The sequence below is a fragment of the Tenrec ecaudatus genome, chromosome 5 (assembly GCF_050624435.1).
Source record: "Tenrec ecaudatus isolate mTenEca1 chromosome 5, mTenEca1.hap1, whole genome shotgun sequence".
In the NCBI taxonomy this organism is placed as follows: Eukaryota; Metazoa; Chordata; class Mammalia; order Afrosoricida; family Tenrecidae; genus Tenrec; species Tenrec ecaudatus.
In genome coordinates, this window is record NC_134534.1 from 66,595,587 (window position 1) to 66,604,224 (window position 8,638).

General features: G+C 39.8%; 1 pseudogene; it reads right to left on the minus strand.

Moving 5' to 3' along the window:
* Positions 1 to 8,223: 8,223 nt before the first annotated feature.
* LOC142449608 (small nucleolar RNA SNORA67) lies at positions 8,224 to 8,359 on the minus strand (annotated as a pseudogene).
* Positions 8,360 to 8,638: the final 279 nt, after the last annotated feature.

Below are 8,638 nucleotides of genomic sequence, written 5' to 3' on the forward strand. Positions count from 1 at the left end.
TATACAGCCAGCCTTCCATAAGATACTTACCAAATCGTAGGGCGGTGGGGTAAGGCTCTAAGATGAGGGAAATTTAAAATCTCTGAAGGAGAAAAAAAATTCCAAAGTATAGTGCTTTAGGAATAAAGAGGCAAAGTGTAGTAGTTACATAATCTGGTATCAATTTGAGAGGATTATTGAGTGAAAGGGTGGAGTCTAGTCTGTCAATCGGGTCATAGCCAAGGAGGCCTCTGTGTGACCATGGCCTTCTCCTGAGAATTCTGGGAACTCCTGTATTTTCCTCCTTGGTGGCAGGAGACACCTATCTCTCTCTGCTCACTTCCTGTGAGACATCCCTGAGGAGAAGCCGCATGGACCTACCCTGATGCAGTCCTGGATGCTGGAGAAGACATATGCAGGGCCCTGCCAGGGTTGAGATGCTTATAACACCACTGGACCCAAAGACTTTTTACCAATTGGCCTGTGATCGTCCTTCATTGGGCATCATTGTATGTGTTTAGTGAGTCTGAAGAGGACTTTATATATTGGTATCAGACATACAAGCTAATATTGGACTTATGGGCTTGATCTGGACTGGGCTGGGATGTTTCCTCAATATTCAATTACTCTTTCTTATACACATATGAGTTTCTATAGATTTGTTACTCTAGTCTATCTGGACTAACACAGACAGTCTAAAAGAATTTCAATTAAAGGCCCAGAAAGTTCGTGCTTTAAAAGTGTACATAAAATCAGACAGACTAAATCTTACTAAAACTGCAACCCAGACCTGACCCCAGTGCAGTTCTTTCCTGAATTGAGATGTCATTTATTTCTCCTTATCTAAGAAAAGAAATATGGAAACCTCTTTGTGGAAAATTATCTTATTGAGAGATTTTATGCTTCTTTTATATGAAATGCTTAATATAACCAATAATTACTTGTGTTAGTCTGGGTACTTTAGAGAAACAAATATACAGAAACCCATGTATAAGAGAGAGTTTTATATAAAGGTTAAGTGCACATCAAGAAAACATCCCAACCTAGTGCTGCCCAAGCCCACGGGTCCAACATTAAGCCTTATGTCCAGCACCAATCCATAAAGTCCTCCTCATATCACACAGCACACGCAATGATGCTGAATACAGGAGGAAAGCTGAACCCGTGAACATGTAAGCATCTCAGCACTGGCAGGGGTCTCCACATGGCTGTTCCAGCACCTGGGGCTGCATCGGGGTAGGTCCATGCATTCAGCTTCTCCTTGGAGATGTCTTGCAGGAAGTGAGCCTTGTCAGCTGAGGCAGGGAACTGGCTAAAGTAGCTTCACCCTGATTCAACTGTCACAAACAAGAGATCCGAGAACTAGAAAGGTGAGACTCACCGAGCCATTTATCTCTCCACCCTTCAATTAACCCCACATGTGTTTATTGGCCAGGTAGGCACAATAAACTTTAAGTGTCTCATTACTAGACAGCGAAGCTGATGCACACATGATCTAGATATTGAGATAGCAAACAAGCACACCAAAGTGTCATTAATAAAAGTTTTAAGGTTGAGTTTTACTGGTGAAAACTTAGATACCCAAACATGAAAACTAACCAGAGTCCATAAAGAGACCTACATATTTTCAGACATTGAATTAACAGCTAAACTGATGTAACAGTGCATTAGAAAATTAAAAAAAAACATTTATTTAAAATCCTGTGCTCAGGGTTTTGAAAAAACAGTGCTGGCTCAATTAAATTTTCCTATGTGGGAGGGAGGTGTACCTTGATTACTATATCACACATTATGTAAAAACCAATTCCATGCAGAGTATATATTTACAGGTAACATTAAAACATCAACATTTTAGAAAATTAGTGAACTTTATGACTTAAATGAGGTGCAGGTTTTTAATTAGTACCCCAAAAGCATGAAAGATAAAGGAGAACTTTATTAAATTGGAGTTGTGGTAGTCACCTAATCTGATATCAGTTTAAGGATTAAGAGTGTAGGGGTGGATTCTAGGCTGTCAACCTGGAGATAGTCAATGAGACTTCTGTGTGGGCATGGCCTTCTCCTGAGAATTCTGGGAAATCTGCTACTTTCTTCTTGGAGGCAGGAGACAACTCTCTCCCTTGGAGGCTCTCTACTAACAGAGCTGACTTCCTGCGAGGCATCCCTGAGGAGATGCCACATGGACCTAACCCTAAGGCAGCTATGGGGACTGGAATGGCCATGTGGAGACCTCTGCCAGTGCTGAGATGCTTCTACCGCCAAAGATTTTCTACCCCCTGGCCTGTGATTTTCTACATTCAGCATCATTACGTGTGTTTTGTGCATCCAAAGAGGACATTATAGATTGCTGTCAGACATATGGGCTATTATCGGACTTATGACCTTGGACTGGACTATGTTGGAATGTTTTCTCAATGTTCAATTGCTCTTGTATATAAATCTCTTTCTTATACACATATGTGTGTCCATGGATTTGTTTCTCTAGTTTACCCAGACTATCACAGTCTATTAAAATTTTCCTATATCAGATAGAGTATAAAGAAAACCCACAAGAATGGAATAATATATTGCCTGACATAATATTTAGAATATATAAAGTATTCATACCAATAATAAGAAAAAACAAAGAACCTCTGAATACTGATAAAATATTTTAAGATCCATATATATTTTTAAAAGGGGTATCCAAATAGCCAGTAAACCTGGAAAAAGGTGCTTAACTTCACTGCTTGGTAATTGTGAATTAAAAGCACAGAATGTGTGGTAGTTACACAGGTTCATGTCAGTCAGGTCACAGCCTGATGATCCCTCCTTGTGGAGATGGCCTTCTCATGAAAGCCTCTCTCTTGATTCTGCCATCCGGAGAGACCCGTCACTCCCTCTCTCTCTGTTTTACCTTCCTGTTGACAAGCCACATGGAATCATGCTGATGGCAGCCAGAACCCTGCAGATGTTTCCACCGCCACTGGATCCACAAGATTTTCCACCCACCAGAATGCGATCTTTCTGCATTTGACATCATTGCATGTGTTGTGTGAGTCTGAAGAGGTATTAATAGACTAGTGTCAGACATATGCACTAATATCAAACTTGATGGACTTGATCTGGAATGTTTTATTGACCCATAATTACTTCTTGATATAAAGTTCTCTCTTCCACACCATATGAATGTGTGTATCTGGATTTGTTTCTATAGTCAACCCAGCCTAACACAGCATGGTATCATAAATATTTCTGCCAAAATTCATAAACAATAAAAGATGAAAAATGCTGTGTTGGAAACAGGTGGAAAAACAGGTATGCATATATGATTCTAGTAGTAATGTAACTTGTCAGAATTCCACTTTGAAAAACAGTTTAATGATACCTACTCTAACTAACCACATACCTACTCTTTTGTTTGTGTGTTTAGGTGCCATTGAGTCAATTCTGACCCTAGCAACCCCATGCATGATAGAACCAAACCTGTCCTGTCCTGTCATCCTCACAATTGCTCCTATGTCTGAGCCCATTGCGGCAGCCACCTGTGTCAATATACTTCGCTGGGGGGGTCTTCCTCTTTTTCACCACCCCTCTTTTTCAAGCGTAACATCCTTCTCCAGTAACTGGTCCTGCTTGGCAACATGTCCAAAGATGAGGTCTTGTCATCCTTGCCTCGTAGGAGGAGCACTCTGGCTATACTTCTTCCAATAAACGTTTGTTTGCTCTTTTGGCAGTCCAATAATACAGGGCCACAGGCCAAACACATCGATTCTTTTTAAATCTTCCTTATGTAATGTTAAACTCTCACATACATATGAGGTAATTGAAAATACCATGGCTTTAGTCAGATCCACCTTAGTCCTCAAAGTAACCTCCTTGCTTTTCAGCACTTTAAAGAGGTCCTATGCAGCAGATTTACCCAAGCAACGCATCCTTTGATCTCTTCACAGCTGCTTCCATGAGCATTGATTGTGGATCCAAGCAAGACAAAATCCTTGACACCTTCAACCTTTTCGCCATTTGTCCTCTTATATGAACTGTTAACTCTTGGGTACATATATGACAAATACCATTAAATTATAATCACCAAAATATTTGAAATGGAATTTTCTTAAAAATCTATTTGTAACAGTAAAACAATTTGGAAATGTCAAATGTCAGTCAATAGTTGAATGGGTAAATTAAAAATAAGGATGTAAAAAATTAAATCTAAAAATCCTAATGTTGAAAGAAAAGGAAAGTTGCAAAAGAGTTTACACTTTGATTATATTGATGTAAAGTACATAAAAAGCAAAGATATGATGTCAGTTTTCATTGTTTGGAAAATGGGACTGTTAGGAAATGGAGCATAAATGGTTTTGACGTGTTGGTAAAGTTTTCTTTCTTCATTTTGTCTGTTAACATTTTGCGAATAATTGAGATTTTCCATGGCATATACATATATTGGTATGTATATAATACCTTAATGTATGCTGGAAGGGAAGAGAACTGGAAGCACTTACTGATGAACATCAAATAATAGAGCTTCCATATGGGATTAGAACTCAGAGTAATAAAATAAAAATCTTTCCAACTGCACCAATAGAAAATTTCATGACAAGCAGAGAGAATGTTTATGTCATCTAAGATCTTATTTTACTTAGCTCCACAATCAATGCTCAGGGAAGCATCCATCGAGACATCAAATATCACATTCATTTGGCAAATCTACTGCACTATACATCTTTAAAGTGTTAGAGAGCAAAGATGTCACTTTGAGGAATGAGCTGCATCTGAACTGTGGCATACGTTCCGTTACCTCATAGGCACGTGGAATCTGACACGGTAGGAAGAAGACTGCCGCAGAATGGATGCAGTTGGACTACGGTGTTAGCCGCGAAGAGTGAAAGTGCCGAGGACTTCCTGGAAAGCAAGCAAATCTACCTGAGAAAGAAAGTGCAGCCAGAATGCTTCTTAGAAATTAGGATGCCGAGACTTTGGATACGTTGTCAGAAAAGTCCAGTCCCTGAAAAGGGACCTCAGGTTTCGTAAAGTAGAGGTTAAACAGAAAAAAGACAGACAAGGAAGCACTACTATTATTAAAATTCATTCCTTGAATATTTTACATTTGTACAGGTTTAATTCCATGGTTAAAAATCCCCACTCCTATGGATATCATGAATAATATTTTCTGGTTTTATCAATTTTTGTTAACATTCTATTTTCAGAATGGTTAATAGTAGCAAGAACACTTGATATATCTTTTAAGAAAAAACACTTGCATTTTTCACAATTAATTATGGAAAGGCTAGTAAGATTATTCTAGTATTCTCCCCTCTGGGGGGAAAAAAGAAAGTTCTACTTTCTCTAGTAGATTGTAGCTTTGTGGATCCAAAATGCAAATTCATATACTACTACACTGGTCATGTTTATCACTGTGGTATGGCTATTTATATAAAGGAATTATGTTGCTTCTTGAGCACAGGATGTTTAAACAAATGACACTCTATTTTATGATGTCAAAAGGAATTCTACTGCCATACACGTATTTACTCAACATGTCCCAACATTAAAAGCTTGAGTCATCATTGAGGAAGTCAGTGTAAGTCCCTGAAATAGGATGGTGCTTTCCCAGGTAAGTTTTTAATTGGTAGATCGTGCTGACAAAAAGAAAGGAATCGATCAGCAATGCTATTGATAATAATTCTTTTGGTAACACGATAGGTCCCAACAGTAGGTAAGCAGGACATGGGAGAATGCCCTACTAGTTCAATCTCTTCTTAAACATGTGGACAACAAGGGCTCCCTCCCTATAAAAACAAATTAAACATTAGAGAGGAAATTCCTACATGATTTTTACCAGTTCTCCCTTCTTCTAGTATCTAAGAGACTTCTTACTTAAAAAAAAAAATGAGTTGCTAGTACTTTTCTTGAGTCACCATGAACATTTTGGTTAGAAATTGAGAGGCATTAAAATAAATGATTTTCATGTAATAAAAAATGAACAAAATGTACCAAGCAAAGCAATTCCAGGGTCGGTTTGCTCTTAATGTTAGTGCTACAGGGTTGGTTACCCTTTGCACAATGGACCGAACCCTGCACGGTCCTGCGCCATCCTCGCTATTGTTCCCATGCCAACGCCCATTATTGTAGGTGTGGTGCCAGCCCATCTCGTTGAGGGACTTCCTCCATATTGCTGCCCTTCCACTCTACCACGTCTGATGTGGTGCTCCAGGGACTGGTCTCTCCTGACAATATGTCCAAAGTATGCAAGATGAACTTCTGGCATCCTTGCCTGGAAGGAGCACTCTGACCTTGCTTCTTCCAAGATAGATGAGTTTGGTTTAGTAGCTCTAAAATCTAAAACCTGTTCATCCTCTATAATACACTTCTTAGAATACTAGATTCTACAATCAGGCTGTTTGCTTCATGGTTACAATATCGTTTCCACAAGGTCTTACCTTTAGTTAGTTAGAAAAAGAGTTCCAAAATCTCATTTGTGCCAAGCAACCTCCTTGTGTCTTGACATCCAGGCCTTCCCATACACATTAATCACTGACAAGGAGGTATGAGATTGCCATGGTTATTAGCTTAGACTGATTATGGTTTTCCTCCTGGGGTTCATCAAATGAAACTCATTATTATCAAAGTGAAGTAGTAAGTGGACCTTGTGGTAGTTAGATTTTATGTCAACATGAATTTCTATGAAAATGGATGGGTGGAACCAACCTATCAGCCAGGTCACAGTTTGATGATGCCTCCCTGTAGGTCTGGTCTTTTCTACAAGATAGACATTGGGAAGTTCTTCTCGCTTTCTTCCCCTTCATCCTCCCTCTGTGCTGGGACTCTGTGTTTGCCTCCTTGTTGTGGCGGCCCCAGGTGGGCTGCTGACCCTGAGAGCAGATCTGTGAGTTGTCTGAGCCTTGCCATGTTTCCACCAACATTGGATCCATGAGACCTTCCACCACCATCCCCACCCCTACCTCCTCGAACCCCACAGCCCCCACCAGAGATCGTGCATTCCTCTTTACCTTTCTGCATCACTGGCCTTCAGTTACAGTGGATCTGAAGAAGTCTCCAGCCAGCAGTAGGTGCATAGACTTGAGTTGGACTGGGCTTTTATGCTTTCTTGATATTAAGTTACTTCTTAATATAAAGTTCCTTCTAATACATATCTGAGTGCCACTGGTTTTGCATCTCTGGGTCCAACACAGGCTTCGTGACAGCATCTACTCAAATAGCATCTACTTCAGCCTGCACTGTGGCTGCTGGCTGTTAGACTATTTTGAATAAAAGTCCTTCCTTGAGATTTCCACTGTTACCTTCTCCAACATGAATGTACGCAGATGTTAGACGTACACAAAACAAAACAAAATGGGATACTCAAATAAGCCAAACTTATCATTTCACAGGGCAAAGACATGATGCTATGTTATGGATAAGATTAATAAATCCTCATTCAATTCATAAGTTCTCAGCCTGAGGTAAGGATTATATTTGAGCAGATACAAACCTCAAGTGCACATCTTATCAGATCACTGAAAGGTTGCAATAAGCTTATGGGACCGTTCCCTCACATAAGCAATAGTATTTTAGAAAGATCCAGTGTTTTAATGAAGATCAGGAAGGCCTCATAAATGAGTCAAGAGAGGGAAGGATCAAATTAAGAAATCATGGCTGAAGAACAGAAACTGGTGGAAGAAGGCCACAGAATTACCGTCGACGTGATAGCTACCAATTTTGGGGTTCTCACATGCAAGGGCATTTCCAGTTTTAAGACAGCATCTTCATGGCGTAGGCTTTTGGCTTCATGGGTACTAAACATGTTAGGTCAAAATCAGCTAGCCTAGACAGCTGATATTTCCATCAGTCTTTTAAGCAGGATTGAAGCAAATGAAGATGACCCGGTTATATTAACAATATAATTCACCCAGTAAAGTCCAATCAAAACAACTATATCTGAGGTAATCTGCCTGGGCAGGTTAAATTTGAGACAAAGAGATCTGCTCAGGAGGTTATGACAACTGCTTGGGGGAGGGTTCAGAGGCATCGTGGTGATAGATTTTCTTACAGGATGATGTTCATGGGGCTTATTAAGAATATGATGTCAGGAAATTGATAACTGCATCAGTGAGAAAAAGGTCAGGAGCATTTTTGTCAAGGAAATTTTTCTCATCAGGACAATGTACCTGCTCATTCTTTGAGGGAAGTCAGGGCTTTGCTAAGATAATTTCAATGGAAAACATTGCTCCAGTCACCTTAAAACCGTGATCTTTTTTTTTTCTCTGTAGGCTGCCAAAGGAGGGCCAAAGGAGAAGAGCAGTCCTTTCACCCAGGGACATCTCGGGCAGGCCATACGCTATTCAGAGCTGCTACTTTCCTGAGAGGGGCACCAGTTGGTCCCTTGGAAAACCGTGATGTTGCACTTTCTAATGCCTTTGGTTCCTAAAACTCAAAGGTATACTTCAAAGGAACATGATTTGAGTTCTCCAACGATGCCCACACTGCTGTGAAGAGAGCAGAATTCTTCAGGGAAGGTTCAGAGAGATTGAACTACTGCCTTCATAAGGATACAGACCTAGATGGAGTGCGTATTGAGAAACGACACCTGTGAATTTTGATGTTTTACTTAATACAGATTTCTATGATTTCGTATGAGTTTTTCTTTTTTTTACTTATCTTGATATTGGAGCATGGA